Raw genomic sequence first — 26,836 nt, 5'->3', positions numbered from 1 at the left:
GATAGCGTTGGCGCACATAAAGCGCCAGCGCTATCTGCAGGGGACATTCCCTCATTTGCATGTGGGAGTGCCCCCATTAAAATGAGGGAATCCCTTTACCTCTGCACCCGCGCCGTATTACAGATGCGGTAGCGGAGGTAAAAAAGCTCTCAGGAGGCGCACTGTCATTGTGCCCCCCTAAGAGCAGCTGTCTGTCGGGAGGAAGAGGGTCCCATGGACCCCCCAGACATCCCCTTGCAGGCGGGTGCAGTCACTGACTGCACCCGTCTGCAAGGGGCTCTCTAATCCCCCTTCAAAGAGCAGGGGGTTTGCCGCCTGCACTGTGAAAACCTGAGCAGCTTTAAAGCAGCCTCTCCGTTTTTCTCCTGAATGCACTGCCCTGGAGGCGGCGCTATCATGGTAATAGGGCGCATTTTCCAGACCCTCCAGGATTTCGCGATTTCGCGGTTTGCCGCGAAATCGGCACTTTTGTTAAAATGCCACGATTTTTACTAAAGTGCCCGCGAAATCGGCACTTTTGTAGAAATCGCGGCATTTTTACAAAAGCCGCTATATCCTGGGGGGTCTGCGTACGGTGATTTGTGTGCTTAACAAGTTTCTTGAGACTTTGACTTTATTTAAACTTACCATCAGTCGTCATTTGTTCTTCGTCATGGCAACTAATTGAATATTTTCCACAGCTACTAGGGCTTCATTGGCGCGGCGCGTGCATGGCCGGTGGGGGAGGAGGCAGCAAGATGTAAATTGCGTAATGGCTTTGACCAAGCAGTGGATTAGAGAAACGCGGCGACTCCCTTCTCCTCGTGACATAATTTCCTGACATTTCAATGGCGAGCGAAGATTTCACCCTGTTTGGAAACTGCGCAGATATAAATAAAATGTGCGCCATTCATTCACAAATCCCTTTACATTACAATGTCATAACAGCACATTAGTTCTCCGTTGCCAAACGTAACAAATATAACTATGGGGCTGCGTCTTTAAATGTAGGGAACAACATGCAAAAAAATACCTTACGAAAAGGCTCGCTTACAAGTCAAGATTGCCCTGGGAGCTTGCAAAATAAATATTAGACTTGTTGTATTTGCAGTTTACCACACTGTAACAATGAGTTATGCTCAGACTAAATGAAATAAAGTGTTATTTAAATAAGCTGTAGATAATTTAGTCACTAAATCACAAGTCTTTGAGACACTTACAGTTCTGGACAGAAGTGCAGCACAATCTAAATCACGAAGCCACGTCACTGGCTTCGTGGATGTTGCAATTGGCTGTGCTTGGAGTGAGTGGCAGCAGTTGCTGGTCACAAGTCATTTGCAGGAAGAAACTGGATACCGTATCCAAACATTCACGTGGCTGGTAATGGTGCCACCTACATAGTTTCCAGCACGCAACCGGAGTTCGTTCATTAGAATTACTGCCGGTAAATTCAAGTTTTTATGAATTAAGAAAACATTGTAAACGGTCTGGAATGTTAGGTACGAAAGACGTACCTAATTCTAATATGTCCAATGGAACTGGCGTACTTTGGGGCAGATTTGCAAGCCCGTACGCCACTTTTGTGCCACCGTTGCATCACTTATGTGACGCAACAGCGGCGTAAAGCCAGCGCCACGCTGCGGGGTATTTACAACATGACGCATCTAGGGTGATGCGTCACGTTGTAAAGCCCTGCGCCACAAGAAACCTGTGTCAGGTTTCATGTGGGCGTTCTGGCGCAGGGGGGGGCGTTCCGTCGCAGGAACGCCTCGGAAAAGTGCCTGAGTGAAATCTACAAGATTTCACTCAGTCACTTTTTCGACCCTGCTGCGTCAAAACCTTGCGCCTGCTTGAAGCAGGCGTAAGGCATGACGCACCATGTTGAGGGTAGGGTAGGTTGGAACACTGCTGGAGTTGGGCATTTATTCATTAGTTTATGTCCTATATGCAGCCGTGAAGCCAAACAAAGTGTCTACATTGTAAATAAACAAAAAATACATAGCTTCATGTTGTTAAACAACAAAAAAACCGAAGATATCTATGTTTGTTGTAGAAAAAAACGCCAAATAAAATGCCGCTAAATTGCCGCTAAATTTCCATATTTGTGCCGCTAAATTTCCATTTTTGTGCCGCTAAATTTGCTAATCCATGCCGCTATATCCTGGGGGGGTCTGATTTTCATTGTTTGCGACGGGCGCACAATATAAAAGATGCGCCCAGCGCAAACAATGAAAATGCGCCTTTACTGAAAAACGGGCCCAGATGTGCAATCAAAACTACTGAATATAAATGTAATATTTATTTATCTTATCCGCATTTGTGTGTGTTCATGGGAGCAAACCTTGTTAAAGAGATGTTATGATTACAAAATTAAAGCCAAAACCCCCACTGAAATTCGTTAGTTATAGTTGGAGAAATTAATCATAACTTATGCCAGGTCATGCTTTGCTTAGGCCTTTCATAAGGAGTCTATGCACCAGTAATCTATAGCGCTGCGCACGTGATAACAATAAAATATGTACGACCCGGGCCTCGCCTCAAGCCGGATCAGCCGATTGATGCGCAGAGCGGCCTGTGGCCTCCACCTTATTAAAGCCAAAGATTTCCCTTTCCTGCGTCTCCTTCATAATTCAAGCCTCACTGCTTGGGGGGAGGGAGGGCAGTGTTGGTGCGCCTGTCCAAGAACGAAGAAGTCCGGGTGTCCGCGATGTACAGATCACCGCATGTGTAAGTGGCGAGCGTTAACTCTCTTCTCCATCCTGCCAGTGACAGGGCGGTGTAGGGTCCGACTCTGAGCCTAGAGGCGACAGGCTCCTGCTCAGAGTTTCTGCCTCGGAAGAGGAGGTCACAAAAGTCCTGTTGGAGATGAAGAGTGGATCTCCGAGTGATCCAGTGCCTATGAAATATCTTAAGCTTGTGGCTAATACTTTGTCAACTCCGCTGACCGACCTTATCAATCTTTCTCTCTCTCATGGCATAGTGCCACAGAGATGGAAAAGGGCAGTGGTAAAAGCCCTATTAAAAAAAACAGGTTTGGATCCCTCCAACTTGACCAACTTTAGGCCAATTTCGCTTCTGCCTGGGTTCTCAAAAATCGCCGAGAAGCTGGTTAACCGTCAGCTCTCCTACCATCTAGAGTCCAACCGCCTGTTGGGAGACTCCCAGACTGGTTTCCGCCCCGGCCAGGGAACGGACACAGCCCTGCTGGCAGTAGTGGAGGAGGCAAGGAGCACTCTTGATACAGGAGGATCAGTGGCAGTGATCCTCCTGGACTTGAGTGCTGCCTTTGACACCGTGAGTCATCAGGTGCTCCTCCAACGCCTGTCAGAGGTAGGTGTCTCAGGGACGGCCCTGAAATGGCTGGGATCTTTTCTCTCCAACCGTTTCTACCAAGTCTGGGAAGGAGCAGAGCAGTCTTCCCTATTCCCTCTTCAATGTGGAGTCCCGCAGGGCTCATCGCTGAGCCCTACCTTATTTAATACATATATGACTCCACTTGAAAGAGTGGTAGCCCCTTCAGGAGTGAAGATCATCAGCTATGCTGATGATACTCAGCTGGTGGTGGGCCTCACTCAGCTGGCGGACCAACCCAAGGTGCTACATGACTGCCTGGCCAATGTTTACCGTTGGATGTCCAACTCTGCTTTAAAGCTTAATAGAGGAAAAACTGAGCTGGTGCTCCTGGGTAACTCCAGTCCCTCCATTATTGCTAGCTGTTGGCCCCGGTCTCTTGGTGATCCACCATCCCCCAAGAAGGAGATCAAGTCCTTGGGAGTATGGTTGGAGGAAGATCTGTCCTTCAGGACCCACGCCAGGAAGACCGCGGGGGTCTGCTTCGGTCTACTGAAGTCAGCCCGAAAGGTGTTACCACTGCTTCCGGATCCAGCTAAGAAGCTTTTGATACGTGGTTTAATCCTATCGAGGCTCGACTATGGGAATGCCCTGTTTCTTGGCGCCCCCGAAGCGACCTTTAAAACCCTCCAACAGGTGCAAAATGCAGCTGCCAGAGTCTTGATGGAGATTCCTAGAAGGCAGTCTGCCGCCCCGGCCCTCAAAGCGCTTCACTGGCTCCCCGTGAAGGAGCGGGTGAAATTTAAGGCGTTGTGTACGGCCCATAAAATTTTACATGGCAAAGGCCCCCCATTCTTTTTAATATGGCCCGTCCTTATAAACCCCCACGCCTTTTGCGCTCGGACCAAAAACACCTTCTGCAGTCAGCGAGAGTTAGGAGAGCTCGTACTGGGGGCAGGCGCTTCTCGGTGCAGGTGGCGACTTTGTGGAACTCTCTGCCCTTCAAGATTCGCTCTGAGCCCAAGATCCTACTATTCAGGAAACTTCTTAAAACCTATTTGTTTCCACAGTAGTGATTAATCGAGCCTCTCCTTTCTTGGTCTGTCGCGCCGGGATGCCCCCGGGTAAGCGCTCAGCTTACCCGGGATGCCCCCGGGTAAGCTGAGCGCGTTATAAGTTTCATATTAATATTATTATTATTAACAGTGGGTGTCCTTTTTCACGTGGCAGCTACCCATATGAAGTGGTTTCCCGTGCGGGGTGCCTGTGATGTCCAGGTGCCACGCCGGAGGGCCTGGCCCTTCAAGGTGGCTCTTGGCCAGCCTCCATTACTGGCCAGCATCCTCATATTCCAGGCTTGTTGTTCTCCCACCTGTAGCTCTGTCTGGATGCAGACGTAAGGCGGGGGTCTCCCCCGAGGTAGTGGGTTTTGTGACGAGGTTCTGGCCCTTTGCATCTAACCTTTAGTTTAAAGAGACATTCCTGAGATTATAGAGGCAGGGGGGGGGAGGGGGTGTTTAGGGGAGGGGGTGGGTGGAGGGCAGTCGCTATTTTCTTCTTAAGAAGACAATAATCCGTTCTTACACAAGTGAGGAAGGCCTGGCAGGAGGCGCTTGCTTCCATGACATAGCGTCGAGCCAAGAATATACACCCGCAACTAGGAAGTGTCAAATAGAACTCCATGTTTTCGCTCCTTTCACACTGACTCACGGTGTGATCTTGGGCCAGATATCGAAGTCTCTGGGGATGTTTTCCACCACAATCGCTGGAAAGTGGCCCGCCCATCTGGAGGGATCCCAGTGGGACCACCTGGCGAGCAGACCGGTGTGTTCCCCAGAGTTTGATGCTGAGAAACCGGCCGCTCCCGCCAGCCTCGTTAGCGCACAAGCACAAATCCAGACACGCACGAGCTGCACCTGCAAGACCTTAACTTGGCCCCATCCCTAGGTGCGCGTCTCAAGCCTCTGCAGCAGAACGGGATGCTGCAGGTGCCTCCATCTACCTCTGCCTCCATCTACGCCCCCCTCTCTACCTCTGCCTCCTCCTGGCTCTCCCTCCATCTACCTCCACTTCCCCCTCCCTCTACCTTCTTATCCTTCGCAGGGAGGTATCATGGCAAGTCAACGTTCCAGCCATGTGGTCTTGGCATGTTGGTAGGCCCATCATGTGGTGTCAGTTAACTTCCAGCAGACGTTGTTTTTTTAGGAAATGCCGTAAGGTGTGGATCCCTGGTATTTAGATTCAGGTGATAAAGTGTTTAGTGCAGATATTTTCAGAGTTATATCTCAGAGGAAAATAGTGGACTGGACAAAAATATTCAAAGCGATCTGAGAAATGTAGGAACATCTTATTTGAATGCATTCAATATGCTGATATTATGAGAATATACATTTTATTTTACAATTTAATGTAGAACCGGGGTGAAACTATAGAATTGTTGCAAAATGCTTAAGAAGCGATTGTCCGATATTCCTTTTTATGAAGGGCACATGCTGATGAGCTTTGTGGGGGTCAACAGGAGGTAAAAGACACTGTCATTTACAACGCCATTACTTGATTAATGCTTAACAAAGGGTAAAAAAAAATCAAAAATTAGCTAGCATTCGCGCCAAGAATTTTCAATTCTATTAAGGACACGGAGGCGAGGATTATGCTTCTCTTTCTTATATTTGCTACTCACAGCAGCCAATGAAAAACGTTTAGTATGCAAATAAAACTACATTTCCCATGATGCTTGTCCCTACATCACATCCTGTATAGCCCAATAAGAGCTGCTGTACCCTGTTTGCTCGAACTTTTATAGTCCACACATTAATAAATCTAATCCAATCCACGGAATATGAGTCCCAATAATCATCCTTCAACATGGAAGAACCATCTTCAAACTGGAAAGTTTACGTCTTCTAAGCCAGAAGAACACCTGCTCCTTCTTCTTTACTCGAAGCTGAAAGGAATGAAACCGGGAAAACCCGTAACTTCTGCTGATACAGAATATCAAGTACATGCGGGTGGGTAATTATTAGCAATACTGTAATAAACCGGGTGGGATAATCCTCGCCTCCGTGTCCTTAATAGAATTGAAAATTCTTGGCGTGAATGCTAGCTAATTTTTTATTCTATTACAGGACCGGAGGCTTCGGATTATGCTAGTTTAACGCTTATCCACACAACTACAGTCTTAAATCTCCCACCGGTATATAATGAACTGTTTAAATATAGACTGAGAAATCAATCAGTAGAATTGAAAGTATGGTCCTTTGAACAGACTGCGTCTCACAATTGGTTCTGAACACCAATCCTGGCAAAAATGCCCTCAACCATCAGCTATAATAGCCTCGGACCCACATATAAAATGTCAGCAATAATCAACAATAATATGAACAATTATACGAGAAAACCTCAGATAGTAAATCTCTGGGCCATCGTTGCAAGCCCTAAGCAATGGAAAGAAACACCCATAAAGTGCACTATTTCAAATTCATGTGACCAGGCCCGGACCACATGCAGTCCAGACTTTGCTTACAGAGCAAACTTCCTAGAGTAGGTACTGTACCTGTAAAACGCGGCTCGCCGTAGGAACACCTAAAGGTGGACTGCCTCGTAACACAGCCTGACAATAGTTAATGTCCGGTCGGCATACTATTATTCATCTATTAACAAAAAAATGGAAATCACAAGAATTATTCCGGGCCGGGATTTTTATGCCACCAAAAAGAACTAGAAAGAAAGACCCGATGCAAGTTCAGCAACCTGCTCTGAACCGAGAGTGAGCCGCAGAAAAAATGACTAAATGGGCGCTATAAAGTGAACGCTACTGAGTTCCCCGTACATTATTTGATAAATAATTCACAAAGTAGAGAAATCAGTCCTCACAGGGCTGCCGCATGGTGTACATACTAACAAAAGCGACCCTCTAATGTCGAAACGTATTGCGTGAGTGGAAGGACCCAGAAATACGAAATGAACGCCCAGCGCGTTCGAAAACCTGGAAAGTATTGTAGATACTGGAAACTTAATCGGAAATAAAAAGCAATGTTGGAATATATAACCACCTGGGGATGACTGTACTTACCACATTGCCATGTGTCAAACCCTGACCCGTGCTTACTAAAGGCAACGATTAACCTGCGAGCCGTAGCTCCCTGGTGAATCATAAAAAACATCTGCCCCGATCTACATGAGTGCTGCTGCATGAGAAAAAAGTGAAATTGTAAGGAAAGGTAGGAAACCGAGCCGGCCACCGCCGACCTAAGGAGCATTGGAAATACAAAATGGAGACCTCCATGCGCAAAGTTGCGACCCCAGTCGCCGGGTTAAATATTCGGAAATCGGAGGGGAGAAATTCATTTCCATCGACTTTCGTGAGACCAGATCTACATTCTTTTCTAATGGTACTGACCTCCAACTGGAACGCCTGTAACTGACGAATCAGTCCTGCCCTGAAGGATCTGTAAGGAAGAACCAAAGGCTTACGATGACTGACTGTCACTCGGATGAAGATGCCACCCATAGACGTCTGAAGGTACCCGAGATGCCAGTCCTTTACTGTCCTGTATGCTATAGGAGGTATTCCGCATTAACCTAAATCTGAGAATTTCGGCAGAATGGCCTGAGTCCTGGAACAAGTCCACTAAGAAGATGCCCTAGTATGCCTATACCCGCTGATAGATAGCTGATGGAGAAGTGTGGCTCAATGGTTAGAGCGGCAGACCCTGATGCAGAGGTCTAGCCCGGGACCAGGGTTCAATTCCCCGCCTCGGCGGGTCTTGGGCTCAAAAATTCCACGGACCTGATAATTCTCGCCTCGGTGCCTATTCCAATCATGGAGTCCCACTCTGCAACTCTGGGCAATAGCTTGCTTAATCTCCACAACGGCCCCCACAACGCTAAGGATGCCTGGCCTCCACCTTGGGGGTGCCCAGGAGTGGACACCTCACAGGGAAAGCCAGGATGGGTTCCACAGCGGTATTCGTACAAGCGCCTTGAGACCCTTGCGGGTGAGTAGTGCGCTATACAAGTATCAATTTACATTTACATTTACATAGTTCTCGCAGTCGAGATATTGCGCATGCTGAGCAGTATGCGTCAAGAGGCCTGCACAATAAAGCGCCGGAATGGAATCTTCTGCACTGATACCATCGGAAAACTCTTCATAGCACTGTAGTTTGGGTCGTGCAATAACGGAGTTGCGTAGGATTGAGATAAACCTGGAAACCTGATCTATGAGTCACAATTGAAGGAAGGTTATAACCGGACTAGTCCAGTACATCATAATCCGATGTTGGGAAGTATGAGGCCAAAGCCTGTGACTGTGTTAAGATAGACCTATCCATACATATATATCCCGCTAACTCGAAAGGTAAAATTACTTGGTGATCACTAGAGAGCTGAGAGCTTGGGGTAACATATACCTAGCATCAACCATCAGAACCGTCACCGGAACGGCCGCCAACGAAGGGAAGGTGGAGACCACTAGACGCTCTCCTGAACGCTATATGCAAGAAGCCGCGGAATATGATGAGAAAGGAATTGATAAACTAGTAGGAATGTGACCACAAGCAAAATACGTCTACCCAGTCTAGATGCGACCAATAACGAATCTGTCCCAGAGGGATCTGTCGCAAAGGGCCAAGGTAGATCGGATGTCAGGGTGCCCAACCTTGTGAAAGAATTTGCAACTCTCGGAAGAGCTGGCGCAAATGGCGTCATACCGACGCCTATCACCGATCGTGGCTGACTACGACTAGGATATTGTTTTGCAGCCTGTCAAGTCTGGATAATCCCTTACTGTGACGACTAGAAAAGAAGGAACCTGGCGACGTTGCTGGGCAATTCTTCAACCGTACCCAAAAGGGGGGGTCGCAACGCCCTAGTCTAATTCCCGTCGCACGCGCGCAAATGCTCTACGTATTGGTGAGAAAGGAAAATACAAAATAAAAATAAATTAAAATAAAATTAAAATAAAACAAAATCATGCTCAAGGATTTGTGCTAGAAGAAACAATGATGGGCGTCAATCAAGACCTGTAACCCTGAGTTAGGGAATGTCATACCTGGGGCCCTGTTGACCCTACAAGAACGTGGAGAACCTGAGTGTCAACATAATTAATTCAGGAGACTCTTGCGCTCCTATCGATTAGTTGTCATCCTCCACTATGTATATCCCACAAATCACCCTCAAGGGATATCCGTATTCAATGTATAGTGGTGCAAAGCACAGCTCAAAGAGGAGTAGAGGGGGAGCCAACCCTGTGCACACTAAAACAGAGAAATGAATAATGTATCGCTCCTCAGCAAAGCTGTAGTCATTATACCAGCCCAATGGGCGTCCGAGTCATTGTAAAATACCAGGAGCGTGTGCGCACTCCGAGGGCCAGCCTATTGTTATTGCCTGGAGGCTACCAGGAACTCTGCTCATGTAATGCGACCTCGAAACAAACAGGGGACGCGTGCGACGTGCGTAGGCCAAATCGCCCAAATGAAGCTCAAGTGGGTTACGCACACCGGAGCGTTATGACTCCATAACCGCACTCGGCTACTAGGGAAAGCCTTTGGCGGAAAAAGCGCGAGACCGCGCAATAATCCAAACAACACTATGGAAGTGACAGGAAAAAAGTGTAATTTGGAAAACCTAATCTATGAGCAAAAATCGAGACACAAACCAGTTACACATTTCATCATGGCGCAACGCCAGCGCCGCATTTCAGCTCTTGAGGGAGAGTTTGATTCAGTGTACGGCCTAGCCCAGGCCTCCCATAAGGATCAAGCGCGGGTCCCATCCAGTATGTCGTCGGCATAGCCAGCACGACATCTCCACTCCCGCAGGAGCGATCTGAACGTGGTATCGGTGGGTGAAACCAAAACGCTACCAAGCGTCCTAAATCATTCCAGCTTAACTAATGAAAACATACACCAGGAGAATATTAAACCTAAATTGTAGGAAGAATACGAAAATATAAATATTAAATACCATTCCATGACTGGAAAACATGATCCGGTGAACCTGGGATTGAACCCTGCACCACGGAGATAAGGGGCAACAGCTTAGCCCCGAGGCCACAACTCTTTGTTAACCAATCGCGAACTGATGAGGCCTGTGGACCCCGGCCATGGGCAGCGGGGCTATCGAGGGCAGTGTGGCATTTGGAGATAAGCGGGAGTAAAAATAAGCCTGATAAGGCCACCCGCGTTGCAGATACACCGCCGTACCCACAGTTCCCGCATGTGAAATCAAGGCGAAGCGCGCCTGCCTTTCTCTAACTGAGCCATAGAGCCGCGCGGTGTTCAGCGTCCAGCAGGGACTGAAGCGGCGCCTGAACGGGCCAACAGAGCAATCCACAGACTCTGCAGCGGGAGAAGGCGCAACACAGTACGCCGCTTCCCGCCAGAACTCTACCATGCCTGCAGGCCATCGGGGGGAGGTAAAACCTGGCCGGAGGGGCCGCACTGTTAATTGAGCAAAGCTTCCGCGGAGTATACCGCTCCCAGCGGGGGCCGCTCCGCCCCGAATAACCGTAAAAAAAAAAAACAATAGCGCCCGCGAGCGCTGACTCAAGAAAATCATGGCAATTCTGCGCTAAGTTGGGAAATACATACTCCTAGTACAACCAAAGCACCTACTGGACACAAGTATTTAACATAGCGCGATATGAGCGCAAACATACTGGCAATATCGTCAAAGATAATCCAACAGTCAACTAAGACATCAATCATAGCATAATGGTCCGAGCACTTAACTGTCTGCGTGAGCAGCAAAGAAAGAGGAGGAGAAACAGGGTACAGCAGCTCTTATTCGGCTATACAGGATGTGATGTAGGGACAAGCATCATGGGAAATGTAGTTTTATTTGCATACAAAACGTTTTTCATTGGCTGCTGTGAGTAGCAAATATAAGAAAGAGAAGCATAATCCGAAGCCTCCGGTCCTGTAATAGAATTCAAAGCCAATAGCTCAAAATAATGTCATTGTGAGACCTATTGCATTGTAAACGCTTGTTTTAGCTTGTGCCTGGGAAGCACATGTGCTGCTCTGTGAGCCATGCTGTATTGGAGTATGTACTTGAAGCTGCCCACTCTGTGCCCATATTTGTAATTTGCTTGTGTCATTGTCTTTCGTAAATGCAGGTTTCTGATTCGTTATTCGGTCTTGTTAGTCCCTCCTTAGTACCGCCTTATCTTCCTTTGTAACCACTCATGATGACTGGCCCTTTTACTTCGGTTGTTACACGGCACGGCTTCTTTAGTCTGTAAGCACTATTTTCTTTAAGGAGTTTCTCTTACTGCAGGAAGGTCTCATGCACAGTTGTGACCACTGGCTTGTTTTTAACTTGAGCAAATGGGGAGCTCTTTAGGGTCCATGGGAGAAAGAAGGGGGCAACCCAGCGATGCCTTTTCACTTACAATCTTAATCTTAATAATTTGTATGATTATTCACATAGCATAATTTGCAGTTTTGTTTTACTCCATCATCGGTCAGGCAAACCCTTTATAATGACGCATGACATGTGTAAGGCATAAGCCCATAAATATAAATCTCTTTCACAGGGGGTAGTACACCATTCAGCACCCATGCATCTCTTACCTGGTCACTTTTTTGTATTGTATGATATTAAGTGACCTGGCCCCAGTCCCGGAGACCCTGATAAGTGTTAAGTGTCTCCTTGGTTCATAGAGGTCTCCCAACTCCGACACGCCAGCCTCCATCCAGGGTGTCTTGTCATGCATACTAGTTAAAGAGCTGGATGGTTTAGTGGACCAAGTGATAGCCCTGGTGCATTAGGAGCACCTACAGTGTCTGGAATGTAGCAACGGCCGCCATTAGTAACCAGCTGTCTTCCCCCCCCATTTGTGGGACCCTAATCTCTTCCCCCATACCTTCCCTCCTTCTTTACTCTCCTAGTCTTGTTAGTCCCTCCTTAGTACCGCCTTATCTTCCTTTGTAACCACTCATGATGACTGGCCCTTTTACTTCGGTTGTTACACGGCACGGCTTCTTTAGTCTGTAAGCACTATTTTCTTTAAGGAGTTTCTCTTACTGCAGGAAGGTCTCATGCACAGTTGTGACCACTGGCTTGTTTTTAACTTGAGCAAATGGGGAGCTCTTTAGGGTCCATGGGAGAAAGAAGGGGGCAACCCAGCGATGCCTTTTCACTTACAATCTTAAGGGGACCTCCTGCAGTGCGGCTCCTGGTCATGCACACCGCCACGCACACTTTTAAAGGGGTCTCCTGCAGTGCATGGGCAGCGAAGTTCAGCTCCTGGTCGTGCACACGTTCACGCACACTCTTAAGGGGTGCAGTCATGCTGGGCTCGGCCAAAGCTGACTTGCTGCTCTACTGCCCTTCGGCGGTGCAGCCATGCACAGCTATGCTCCTCCGGGTCAGCCGAGGAGGACGTTACGCAGTCAGAGGTCACAAGGCCCATGCACACTTGAGCCAATCCTGCTATTTCAAGAATCTCTGTTGGTATTTGTGGTACTTTGTCGTTCACGGTCTTCAGCAGCGCTGCGTGATCTTAGGCAACATAAACTGCCATATGTGGTTATAAGGTTTTATTAACGCCAACATTTGGCCAGACCTCACTTTGTCTCTGTCGTATTCTTCCTCCTACCCCTTTACTACACCCACTTTCTCCCTTACAATTCATTTATCCCTCCTCTTTGCTTGTTTTCCTGTTGAGACCTTGCTAATTCGCTGATGCCCGGTGGAGCTACCTGATAGCTATAGAGGAGATGAGCTGTGGACTCAACCCCCCCAACCCCCCTCTCCCTTAGCCGTCACCTACCCAGCCGGACTTTGGGCAGACTCTCCTCCTATCGCCCTCCTACCTCTCTACCCCACCCACCTTACCCGTCTAAGCTCCATTTTTTTTCGTCTTCTAAGCTTTTTAAATATTTTTCTAGTAACTGATGTAACTTGTTTTAACTGATGTAATTTTGTGGAACCTTATGTAAAGCGCTCTGATACCTCCGGGTCTAGCCAACGCTATATAAAACTCCAATAAATAAAAATGTGGTTATACGTTTTTTTATAGAGCAACACTGCTCCAATGCTTCTTTACTTCAGAGCTGCCACTGACACTTTCTGAGAGGCTCTGTGGATCAGGGGGCAAGAGCCCAAAGCTATCACACCTTTGTTGACTTCGCTTCAGGGAGCCAGGGTCACAAGAACTCCCTATATGGCAGATCTTTCATGGACCGCACGGGTCCAACATTCCGGTCCTCCTGCACAGCTTCTTAGGCTGTCCCATTCTAGGCAGTCATTCCTCCACGCAGGGCACAACCAGGCTTTCCCTCAAGCAGGACACCTTCAGACATTCATTCACGCTGGTCACCTCCAGACTTCCCTTCATGCAGGGCACCTTTAGTCACCTCTAGGATGTCCGGCCGCTCCCCCTTTCAGGGTGCTTGAAGGTAGCATTCGACACAGGATGCACTCATTCCAGATTCCCAATAGGTTTCTCGTTTGCGAGAGTTAAATCTTTTGGCATTGTAAATGACCATACCTTTTATTCATGCTTTAAAAACCAAAGCATAAATAAAAGTCAGTGTCAATTACAATGCCAATAGCTCAAACTCGTGTAAATGCGAGACCTATTGCATTGCTGATGCTTGTTTTCTCAGTGCCCCAATTGTTGGTTCTGCACTTATTTAAAAATTCCATAAGTTATTTTAAACATAATAAGCGTCTGCCAAATTTCATACAAAGATGTCAAAGTGTGCTAAACTTATAGGCACATAAATAATAATTTTCACATTTTAAGATATTTCTACCTTCCTAAGTTTGATTGACAAACTAGATTTTAGGCCTACACAAACACTTTTCCAACACTAATTTCTCAAAAATGATTGACGGAATTTAAGCCAATCAAATACATTTAAGTAAAATTCTACTTTTATGGCAAGTTTGATGTAATTAAATGTATATGCGTTGTTCTTTTACAAAACCTTCCTTCTTTATTTATTTAAATGGGAAATTTCACTTTTTTGACCCTGTGTCCCCCGCCACACCTGTCACTCTTTAAATAATCTTATTAGTACTTTTTTGCTCCACTGTTAATGAATTTAGGCACTTGCTAAAACAAACTGTTAATTTCAGGGTTGTTTTTGTTTTTTAGATGTGAAAAGATTAAAAGGGAGTTTTTCTAAAACTATCTAACATGTTTGTGTGAATTTTTGTTTTTTCTAATCTGGAAACATAGTAGTAAACATTTTTTAAGAGGTTAACTGGTGAAGCGTTGACAGTAATTGCTTTAAATTGGTTTCTTTTAAATATTGTTTTCTTTTGGACTCCTGAATCAAAAATGCTGTTTCACATTGCCTGCGTTTAGATTTTTGGGCATAAGTCTCAATAGTATTTACATGCATTGGTAAATTGTATCTTGAATGCTATAGTGGACAATATTTGTAGCTCTTAGGCATCCTGACATAAAGGTTCAGTGTTTAGGGACTTCATCTTGTGCAACTTGATACACCAGCAATACTTTTAAAGCATCTAGAAAAGCATAGACAACAAAAGAGAACTGTAGTGTTAATTTAATGTGCTGTGCAATCACTCAATCATCTGTACATTCATAGACTGACATCAGTTTGCTTTTATTGAGACCTTGCTGAAATCTTTATTGCAAATGAGTAATTATGTCTACATATTTTGCAATTGTTTCCCAACATGTTTTACTATTGTGTAGGGCTGTCCTTGCCATATATTTTCAAGATATCCACAGACTAAGCGTTCAATTTAAATTTAATTGAGATTGATTTATTTGGTTAACCAGGAGATTTCCTGTGGATATCGGTCTTTCCTGCAATTTCATTGACAACCTCATGATTTTCAGAGTGCATGATCGCTTTACAGATGGTAACACCATCAATTTTTATCTTTTTTTTTAACAAATATAAATGGTTCAGAAAGCCAGATAGATGTTTCATTGCGCAGTAACTATTGCCAGGGTGTAGCCGACTGCTGCCTTACTTACTAAGGCAGATTTCACTTGTTCATTCTGAAACCAGCATTTTGTATGATTATTCACATAGCATAATTTGCAGTTTTGTTTTACTCCATCATCGGTCAGGCAAACCCTTTATAATGACGCATGACATGTGTAAGGCATAAGCCCATAAATATAAATCTCTTTCACAGGGGGTAGTACACCATTCAGCACCCATGCATCTCTTACCTGGTCACTTTTTTGTATTGTATGATATTAAGTGACCTGGCCCCAGTCCCGGAGACCCTGATAAGTGTTAAGTGTCTCCTTGGTTCATAGAGGTCTCCCAACTCCGACACGCCAGCCTCCATCCAGGGTGTCTTGTCATGCATACTAGTTAAAGAGCTGGATGGTTTAGTGGACCAAGTGATAGCCCTGGTGCATTAGGAGCACCTACAGTGTCTGGAATGTAGCAACGGCCGCCATTAGTAACCAGCTGTCTTCCCCCCCCATTTGTGGGACCCTAATCTCTTCCCCCATACCTTCCCTCCTTCTTTACTCTCCCCACTCACACCTGTGACATCAACCATTGCAACAGCTCCAGACTTGAATACTGCTATCTTGCCCATAGAGGACAGGCAGTCCCAAAATCTCACAGCCTGCCTTGTTCATATAATCAGTCTGCCCTGATTTCCCTCTAGAAGATCAGAATCCCTGTGATACACATTGACCCCCTAGGTACGATGACGGAATGAGCCTCAGTTCTATCCCTTGCAGAGGAAGCTCCAAAGACTCATCCTCCAGGACGCCGCCATTTGGGACTGTAGCTCCTTGACTGTTGGGCTTAGAACTGTGAGAGTGGACTTGTTTGTATCCGCCCTGTCCACCAACTCTCTATGACCTGCCTGCAGAAGGACGACATTCAGCCCTACTACAATAATTTTCGCCTACACGCGTCATTGGAACCATGGATTGCTTGTAGTATCTGATCAGATTTGCCGGTATTTTCTTCTGCGTGTAGCCCACATGTATCATGAAGTCTGTGGGGCCAGCGGGTCCGGCCTTTGTAGCTAACAGTTCTTGGGCCCTGCAGGCTTTATTGTTTTCATGTTTACCATCGTGCCATTCATGCAGTGTGAGGGGCCCTGCTACAAGATCCTACGTGCAGCATGTAGTCCAAACGTCAGTCGCTACCAAGCGGGCCAAATAGCTCCGGTCCCACTATTGTTGTTTGTCGAGGCTGCCAGGCCCCTGGAGTGCAGGTGTAGTGGAGGTTCTGGTCTGTTAGGGGACTTTAGTTAAGTGTCTTTGAACAGCAGTCATGGGTGCCATTTGCTCTGCACCTCTCCGAATCCCCCGGGGAAAAAGGGGTGGTATACAGCCTGCCTTTAAGGATGTGTGGCAGGGGGATCCAGGATCTGTGCATCTCTCTTCACTAGAGCCATTGACCCGTTCACCACAAAGGTCTTGTTCCACTGATCGTAGGCAGTCATGCCCATTGGATGTTCACCTTACAGCTGGCCCCATGTCATGACTGGCAGTCCCTATGCTCCTTCATGAGGCTTATTCTTGTGTCCTTCTGTGTGCCTGGCATCCTGGTTAAGTTACTGTGGTAAGAGTGGTCAGAGCCCAAGGGCACCAAATGTCTGTTGTAAAACCTGGCCAAGTTGCCTGCAAGAAGATGCAAGGGAACAGTCTCTTCCCCCTCACACACCTGGACCATCTACGAGGTCCGTATCTCTAAGCAGGGCTCGCGGCAGGTGCCAAAGGAAAGGCTCACCTGAGCGCCATAGGCAGACCCAAAAGCTGTGTCCTCACACCCACCTTGTTTTCCCAGGTTCATCTTGGGGGGGACAAGGGTCAACCTGTCCCCAGCCAGTCACCACAGTAACAGGTGGGCTTGCAGTCCCTGCTCTCTGCAATGACTGCTGTAGTAGGCTTCGCTGCTGCTTGATCCGCTGGACCCCCAGGCTGGGAGGGCCGTCTACATTGCGCAACAATGATAAAGGCACTACTAGGGCAGCTTCCGACGCAGTGCGGTCAGTTCGGGCCTTCCCATTCAGGAGGATAACTACATTGTTTGAAGAGCCACTTGGAGTTTATGCGTCCAACCTGTACGTCATCTTGGCCACGCCACTAAACTTTGACCACATGCTCATATTACTTAGGAAATCAGTGAATAATAAGTTTACTGTTAATAGATGAAAATAGCTAGATCAGTGACCATAGCGTAAAAAACTGCTATGTTTAAGAACGAACAGCGAAATTGTTTTTAAATCCACTTGGTAAACATTCGTATAATGTGAAACAAGGTTGATGAAGACCACCAGAATGAAGGTAAAAGACACGTCCTTGGACATAGAGAATGAACTCTTTTTGTCAGTAACATATATGTTAATAAAGATTGTCATTTTCCCCCATAGTGGGAAGGAAGATTGAAATGCTCAGGCATTTTTTCTAAATAACATTTTGCCTCATATTTTTTAATTTATCGTCCTAATCCATCTTATATATTTAAACTTTGGGTATCGGGCTGGATGTAAGGTTGAATAATTTGTCAAGCATACCTTTATCTTTATGCGATTTTCGAGGCGGCTGTTAAGTCTCTGGGCACCTTTTGTCGTTCAACCCTGGTTTTTTGAGCACCATGTTGGCCATACAAAACAGGTTTAAGATTAAGGTAATCTGAACACGACTGAAGTGTGTGTCCACAAAGGTTGCCCTCGCCCTTTTCTCGTATAGGTATGCAGAGTTTAAGTAACTTTGTAATGGGAGAGTAATATTTGTCCTCTTCAGTGTTTGAGTCCCATTTGGGCAATCAATCTGTATTTTGAAGTATTTACTGGTGGAAGATGAAAATGTCTTGTGTACATAAACCTGAATAGAAAGGATCATTTGTAATGTAAAAAATGTGATCTGTGTGATTTGGAACTCTGAAGAACTCTCATTTGTTTGATTCAAGAACGCCATTGTCCGTTTCGTAGCATATAATTGGGCGTGCACATTTGAAAGCCACCGAGTAGTCCCTACCGTAAATTAACAATGTTAATTTCGTAGATGGTGCAGGTACAGGAGTGCTCCTTCTGTAGGGCGTCCGTAGAGCTGTGTTTATTCAAGTGACTGACTAACATACACACAATCTAGTAATATGTGGCAAGTAATTTACAAATGGATCTTGAAGACTGAGAGCATTTCGAATACTTAGCTGGGAAAAAAATAGAAATCGCATTGTCCTGTAATTATAGCTGTAAATTAAATAGCACACGCGTTTCTACTCATATTTTTGCTTCTGTTTGTTAGAGAAGATATTTAAAGAATTTAACACCGAATTGCACTTCAAAAAGAAGTTACTTTTAAATTTTCACTACACACTTTAAAAAGCAAATGTATTAATGTGCATTTCATGACAGTTGTTTAGAATTGAAAGAAGCAGGTAACATCGGCTTCTTTCCTTTACTCAGGTGCTTCTAACCCCATTTGTTGTGACCTATTTTTATGTATAATTTCCCATTTCCACGACATTACTGAAGATATTTTTAGATGATTTAGTCAGGGGCTGAAGTAAAGCTTTTAACCTTTTCATTGCGGCTTTCCAGTTTCCATTACCTGAAAATATCTGATTAAAGTGTATGAACCATGCACTTTTCAGTTCTCCAATTTATCACAGTTCAAGGGCATCATTCAGTTAAAAGAGCAGCTTATCACATAAACTGCAACAATAACAATAAAATGTTTCCAGTCTACCGACTACAGACTCGCTATACACCACTACTAACCCATGTACTATTATCAACATGCAGGCTGCAGCTATTTTAAATTCTAAAATTATTGTGCTACTGTTGGGACTAGTACTTCCGCCAGTATTAGCATCACTACTAGTAATGGATTACTAGTATTACTGCTAGTACCTGCAGTTGAGGTAACACTTGTATTGCTATTATATTTGGTTTTACTAATGGTATTGGTTGTTGTAGTAATAACACTACTAATGGTAGTAGTAGTAGTAGACCTGCCTGCACCACATGGCAGAGAAAAGCAGATACGTGAGAGAGCACAACTTGAAGCTGGGGGAGAAGCACACATGCGAGAAAGCAACAAAGGGTGAGAAGCACACTAGGGCGAGCACATCATGGGTGAAAGAGAGCAAGAGCAACACACTGCCTGTCTAGTGGTGGGGAGGGTGGACGGAGAAAGGAGACTGCTTGAAACCCCATGAACTCTTGTGAAGTGCTTAACCAAACAGAAATATATATATATATATATATATATATATATATATATATATATATATATATATATATCTCAACAATCAATCTATTCATTAAGTTTATGTTGTCTTTGAAAGTCACAGCCCACAACAGTACCGGATTGAGGAGTAAAAAAGTAATGGCATTAATAAATTATTCTCTTTTTTATCTTTTTTGGTCAAAGGGGCTGTTTTGGCAAGAGCAAACAGCAACTCGCATACATCCATTCATACTGTCAAATAACTGTTTTCAAAATGTTCTAGAAAGATTATTTTTCAAAATCTCATGTTCGGTGTAAACAAAGATTTGTACCTAAAAAACTGATAATTAAGTTGTAGCTGTATCCCATATGCAATGTCCCACCTTAGTTCTGTCCCTTCAATTAGAGAAAGTTATAAAACTGTCATGTATGCTATGTGTTTCTTTGCGCTGTGTTCTTCCCCTGCCGTTTTGCTGGGGCAATCAGGTGTTGCTGGACTCACCAGAAAGCATGGTCATTTTTTAAATCTAGAAGTACCGGCTCCTCATGCAGCCGCAGCGCAGCGCTGTGTGTCCTAACGGCATCTAGGCCCTGTGGATGCAACGTCAGAATAAAGGTCAGAAACCAGTAGAAAGAGGCAAAATAAATGTTGGGATGGAGCAGAAAGGGGCAAAATAAAGTCGGGACCGAGGAGAAAGAGGCATAGTGCAGGTCTGAAAAGAGCAGAAAGAGGCAAAATAGGGGGCAGGAGTGAGCAGAGAAGGGGAAGAAAAACGAGCAGAGGGGCCACAAAACCGAAGGCAGCAGAGTAGAGCGGACTGCGGGCAAGCTGGACAGGAGCACCGCTACAGGGGGAGCTGGCATGAGGACCTGCTCAATGAGGTCACCATGCGAACTCCATTAAGTAGGTCCTGGAGGGGAGGGCGGGGCACTGGATGGCGGTAGGAGGGTAACAGTGGGAGATGGGGGGGAAATGGTCAGAAAAAGACCAAATGAAGGTCAGAAACGAGCAGGAAGAGACTACATACATTTCCAAAACTAGCAGAAAGGCAGAATAATGGTCGTAAACGAACAGAGAGAGGCAAAATAAAGGTTCGAAATGAGCAGCAAGAGAACAAAAACATCCAAAACCTGCAGAAGGCAAAATAAAAGTCACAAATGAGCAGAAATACAAAAGTGAATACTTAGTTACAAGAATAGGTGCTATTTGACTATGTTTGCCCACATTTATGCTAGACATATACCTAACAGCCCTGGTGCTTCTGGAAAATAAAAATGACCTCTTATTGAAAACCAAGATGCTCCGTTTATCAACAACGTGTAGGGCCTTCAAGAAGGCATGGAACAAAAGTGATAGAGCTCGAGGTTGCTGTGACTCGTAACACTTCTCTTGAGATCCCCGTGATTCTCATGAATGTTTCCCCAGCTTGCGGGTTGGCAGGTACAGACGTGTGTAGCTAAGTCAATGTTATGTACTCAAACTTGTTTGTTTATGTTTCTATCAGGTGGCCTTGTAAATCAGAGAGGGAGTTTCAGTAAAGATGAACAGTTCACTCTAATAATATAGGCATGTTTGTGCATTCACTAAATTGTTGAACAAACATGGGTATATCTAACCCACCCACTGTTTACTGTTTTGTATCATTAAAACTGTTTTGTGTTTTTAATTTTTTTTTTAATTGTTTTTGCAGATACTGAAATTCACTGTTTTCATACCCCCACGACTGTTAGGAGTTTGTACTCCTGTTGGTCTAGATGAAAGTCGAACTGTTGTGGTTTCTTCCCCAGAAGCTGGATCTTCTGATTTACCCAGCCCGATCACTGAAGAACCTTCATAACCTGAATCTTTCAGTCCGCAGGTCAAAAGGTCAGTTTAAGTATATGAAATATTTAAGGGAATTGGCTAAAGACCGTAAGAGCTCTGGGTAAACCAATCAAGTGGAGAAGGTTTTTATACTTTTGTTGAAAGGCGTTAACTTTTTTATGACACAATAAGCAATACTCTCCATTGATATACAATTGCCAGTTTTTCCTTTGTTTTTGTTCTTTACAGATCCCCTCCCACCTGGTTGCATATCTCCCCTTTAAATTCCAAAGTTTCTACCTTCAGAGCATTTCCTGAGTCTTAACCAAAATGTATCCAAATGACTTTACTGATTTGTTCTCTGGCATATTGTATTAGAGTACTTTTATATATTTGGTGTCCCAGCACCATGAGATATGTCTCTTGATCTTAGTTTTTGTAACTTTCATTCAGTTGAATTTGAAAGAACAAAAATAACAAAGTCCCACTAGAGATAAATGCATATAACGCTTACATTTTCTGTTATTGCTATTTGTGGAGCACGCAGTGTCACTAGGCAAGGTTGCCTAGTGCCTGTGGAGGGGGAGCGCTTGCCTGCCTGGGTGCCTATTGGAAGAGCCAGGTTTTCAGTGTCTTCCGGGATTCCAGTGTGGATCAGATGTTATAGGGAAGTTTGTTTCAAGCTTTGGGTGCAATATAGGAGAAGGCTGGACCTCTGATTCTGGCCATTGGATGTAGAGTATGTGGATGAGGAGTTGTGTGGTCAAGTGGGGATGTCTAGCAGATGTGTGAAAGCGAATGTTGTTGATTATGTACTTTGGGCCTTGGCTGTGTAGTGCTTTGTAGGTATTTGTAAAGGGTTTGAAAAGGGCTCACTTGTGTACAGAGAGATAGTGGAGGTCTTTTCCGTGCTTGGATATTTGAGTGCAGTGATATAGGTTTAGCTTGAGTCTTGTGGCTGCATTCTGTTTGACTTGAAGTCTATTATTGGGTGAGCTGAGCAATGATACCAATGTAGAGATTGTTGGCATAGCCTGCTAGTTATGATGGCATGCTTGATTGCTCTGTGGGTGTCCAGGGGTAGCCACTTTAAGACTTTCCTGGGTGTTTTACAGGTATGGAAGCATGCGGAGGCAACTGTGTTGACTTGATTGATCATGGAGATTCAGTTGTTTATCATGATTACGACTCCATATTTTCCGCTTTTACTGATTTTTACAGATAAATACAGACACAACTTTTCATTTTCCTGTCTGTATTTTTAAATTTGGATAAAAACGAAAAGTGTTTCAACACCCCCAGTGTTTCCAAATACCCCCCCCCCCCCCGACCAGTGTGTTTCCAAATGCTTTCATCTATCATTCCCAGGCCATTAGCTGTGGATTGATAGGGAAGGGGGTTGAAAAAACTGTAATTTTTATAATGGGCCTAAACAGCAGGAGATATGCACAAGGTTGCTACTAATACTGAAATGTTTCAATAAAAGGGCATCTGTTTATTATCTGTTGGTGTTCATATCATTGAACCCTGTCAGGCATTCAAGTATTAATGCTCATTTATTGGTTAAATAAATGTGTAAATATTCTGGTTTCAACTTTATTTTTCAGAAAGCCTAAAATAAATCTGGGTAAATCCATATAAAATTAGTAAAAAGTTAATATATATTTTTTTACATTTCCGTCTGTATTTATTCATGCCATTAAACCGGGAGCCTTAATTATGATGCCCAGGTTTCTGACAGTTTGGAATGGGTTGGGAGTCCGGCCCTGCTTAGTGGGCTACCAACCAGTTGACCAGAGTGAAGTCTCTGCCCAACAGGACCACTTCTGTTTTGTCCCTATGTAGCTTAAGGCTATTCCATTTCATTCAGTCTGCCACCTAGGCCATGCTATTGCCGAAGTTTGCTTGAGTGGTCACTGTGTTATCTGATTGAGAGAGTAGCTGAGCGTCTCTGTAGGAGTTGCTTTTGAATCCATGGGAAACAGATTAAGTTGTTGAAGGGGTGTCATGTAACTGTTTAACAGTGTGGGTCATGGATTTGTGCAAGTAGGGGCTAGGCTGATTGTCCGGGTGCGTCAAGCGAGAAAGGAATTGGCCAATCATACTGCCGAGAACGAATATGTCTTGTTGAGGCATTGCATGGAAGATGGTGTCAAAGGCAGCGGAGAGTTTAAGTAGAATGGCTGATGCTGTGTCTCTTGTCCATGATGAGGTGGATGCCGTCAGTGGTAGCCATTGGCGATGTATCAGTGCTGTGATTAGATTGCCTGAGTTGGGAATGAAGGGGCAGGGTGTGTAGCTGGCTACGGTCAGAGATTGTCGACTTTTTTGAGTGGCAGGATGGTGGCGGGTTTCCAGGAGCCAAGAAAGATGGCGGTGAGTGAGAAATTGAGAAAGTGTCTTAAGGCTAAGCAGATTGGGTTGAGCCCATTGCAAAGATGTGGCGTGGGCAAGGATATGATTGGGCTCCTGAATAAATGGGGCACATATGTTAGCAGGTCCTATTGTGATGACTTTTAAGGTTTGAAAGTCCAGTTGGTGGGCAGAGTTATTGTAGGTGTGTTGATTTCGTTTGTGAAGTATTGGGGGATTTGAGTGCATAATTCCTGAGATGGGGTTCTAGTCGTAGATCAGGCAGAATATGATGCAAATTCCTTCACGACGAGGATTACTGTGGTGGTGTAGGTGCTGTTTTTTTCGGTTCAGTGAGTGCTAAGTGTTTTTTTTTTGTCACTGCAGTAGTCTCTATCCTTGCTCTCATGGGAGTGATGCGAGCATTGTTTTAGCAGCTTGCAGTGTTGGTTAACGAACTAGAGGTCCTTGGTGTACTGTTGTCCTGTGGCTTGGATCGGGGTGCAGCAGTGGTTCTCAGAGAAGCCACGGAGTCCGTGCAGGAGGTTATCCATGTTTTGAAGTTTTTGATTGAGCAATGGAGGTCAATGTGGTATGGGGGCATCGAACTTGTTGCTCTGTGATCCATATGTTCATGGGGGGGGGGGCTTTGTTTCATTGACATCAGGCAGTTTTTGGGTGTAGGTGTTTCTGGGCTGGAGCCAAAGCAAACAAGGGAGTGGGGAAATACTGGTTCCCTGAGATATATGAACACAGAATTCCTTTAAATATCTGGGCATTCAAATCTCTTTCCTCCCAGATCTGGCATGGTCCATCCACTTTCGACCTCTAGCATCAGCCCTAGATAGCGATTTGCGTAACTGGAGCCACCTACTGTTGAATCGGATAGGGCGTAGTGAGCTATTCAAAATGATGTATTTCCCGGGGTCTTTGTATTTTGACAAATGATCCCCATGCAATCCCTTGGACATGGTTCCACGAAGCTGGCGGCCTTTGTTTGGGTAGGTGAGCGACCTTGTGTAGCCTTTGTCTATGGGCATAAGTCACAGTTCAATGGAGGCCTTGACATGACTGTTATATATGACGATTACCTTGCCACCATCTGGTTCCTATCAATGAATGGTTTACATAGGGATGGGATGACCCTACATTCCATCTGGAGCTCGTGCTTTTTATCTTCAATTTTTGCTGCGAATTCGAGCCAAACTGTATTTAAAAAATGTTTTTAACCCTCAGCAGGGTCCTTGTGGGACCCCATCATAAGTTATAGAGGGTCTGGTAGTCCTATTCTGCCCCTCTTTGTTTAGTTTTTAGTTTTTTTGTGGGACTCTGCTCAAGCTGAGTCCCAGATGGCTGCCAACAGTTCCTGGTTAAAGTGTTGGCTGCTAATCCGATTACTGCATGGTGACTGTTGGATCCACGGAGGATGAATATGTGTGTGTGTATATATATATATATATATATATATATATATATGTGTATATATAATATATATTTCCACTGTAAAAACCAAAGGTTACAGGGACGTTCTAGTTGGACTCAGATTTCACTTGTACAAAAACATAGAAATTAAGCAGTTCTAGTTACCTGAGCTAACTCTAACTTACGCCCCGTAATACACTGCTTATGACCTCTCATATTAAATCACTGATGACATCAAGTGATTGTGTTTTCTAAAAGTCTATTAAAGATTTTTAGTCAAATACTACTGAGTGATACTATTTGTAATACATAATGTGAGTGACTTTGAATCCACGTGCGAGTAGCCGTCTGGGTGGCTAGTTGGGTGTGTGACTGGTTGTATGTTTGAATGAGTGACTATTGGTGTGTGAATGCTTGTGTGAGTTGCTGTATGGGTGATTAATTGTGGCTGTATGGGTGAGTGAGGGTGTGTCATTGGTATTCGGGTGCGTAAGTAGGTATATGAGAGGCTGTATAGGTGAGTAATGGGGTGTTTGAGTGGCTCTATGGGTAAGTGAGTGAGTGCATAACAAAACTCGAAAAATCCACTAGCATTGTTGAGCAAGGTTTATTCGGGACTAGCTATTTTTGGGGACTACTCGCCCTTTCTGGCTAGTTGAAAATCCTCAAACTTCAGGGAAGACAAACTGACTTTTGATCTCTGTCTCAGAAAGCAGAGCAAATATAACAATATTTAAAGGCATCTTTATTGCTCACAAAGTGAAAGAGCAATAAAAATGCAATTAAATCTTATCTTGTCACATTTGCTGGCTTTCAGAGACAGAGGTCAAAAGTCCACTTATCTTATTACATTTATTTTTCTATCTGTGACTTAAGTTAGAGAATTTTGTAAAGTGAACTTTGTGACAATTGAACTGTGCAAAGCATGTTAAATGAAAGGCTGTAAGATGTCGGGCTTTTTTCTAACACAACACTGAAATAGGTAAGTGAACTGTTCAAACATTTCAAATATATTTCACAAGTTTTGAAGACCCATTTTTGTAGTTCTAAGGTGAAAAAATATGTTTATAAGATCAAAACAAATTAGAACACTTTACTTGGTGATGTGCAAATTTGAAATATTTTATCTGAAACCCAATTTTTAAAAATTGTTTAAGCGCTTTTATCAGTAAAAGTACAGGTTAGTGGGAAAGTTTTGTGGTCATTTCAAATATGCTATCTGTAAATGACAATGCCCTACCACGTCATGCTTTTGTAATATATTTTTGAAAAGTGAGTATTTAAACATCAACTGGGAATTATTACAGCTCCTGCCCAGATGATAATGCTATTAGTGAACTAAGAGGCAAGCCAGGAAACATGTGTACCCTATATATAGGTTGATTCTTGTTATACATGGAGCAAACATATAGTCTAGTAAATAAAGAGTTTTTTTTGTACAGCAGAAATAGTGAACTTGCATATTTGAAGTTGCTCTCTTATGTGATCATAAAGAAAAAGGCATCTCTATAAGACAACAATTTTGCCTAGGATCACACAATTTGATACCTGTTCATGGGTCAAGTACATTACAGTTAGGCAGAGTAGATTATTAAAGTTACTGGACCTGCAGATCTAGGAAAAAAAAATATGATTTTTCGAGCTCTGCATAAGTGTTGTATGGTTGAGTGAGCATGTGTATGAGGGATTATATTGGTGAGTAAATCCATGCAATAGTGGCTTTATGGGTGAGTGTGTGTTTGTTAGTGACTGTATTAGGTGAGAGAGTACTTGTGTTTGTATGAGTAAGTGAGTGGGTGTATGAGTGACTGTATGGGTGAGTGAGTAGGTGCGTTAGC

General features: G+C 44.5%; 1 protein-coding gene across 2 annotated transcripts in view; it reads left to right on the top strand.

Annotated features, from left to right (window-relative positions):
• Positions 1-26,836, top strand: part of MBD5 (methyl-CpG binding domain protein 5) — a 501,160-nt gene that overhangs the window by 23,130 nt on the left and 451,194 nt on the right. For both annotated transcript variants that reach the window (XM_078681764.1, XM_078681763.1), the window contains exon 2: positions 21,112-21,287. The gene's annotated coding sequence lies outside the window, so the exon portion shown is untranslated. The remainder of the gene's footprint in view (positions 1-21,111; positions 21,288-26,836) is intronic.

This window comes from Lissotriton helveticus, chromosome 3_1 (assembly GCF_964261635.1).
Source record: "Lissotriton helveticus chromosome 3_1, aLisHel1.1, whole genome shotgun sequence".
NCBI lineage: Eukaryota > Metazoa > Chordata > Amphibia > Caudata > Salamandridae > Lissotriton > Lissotriton helveticus.
This window is presented reverse-complemented; position numbering and strand designations above follow the sequence as displayed.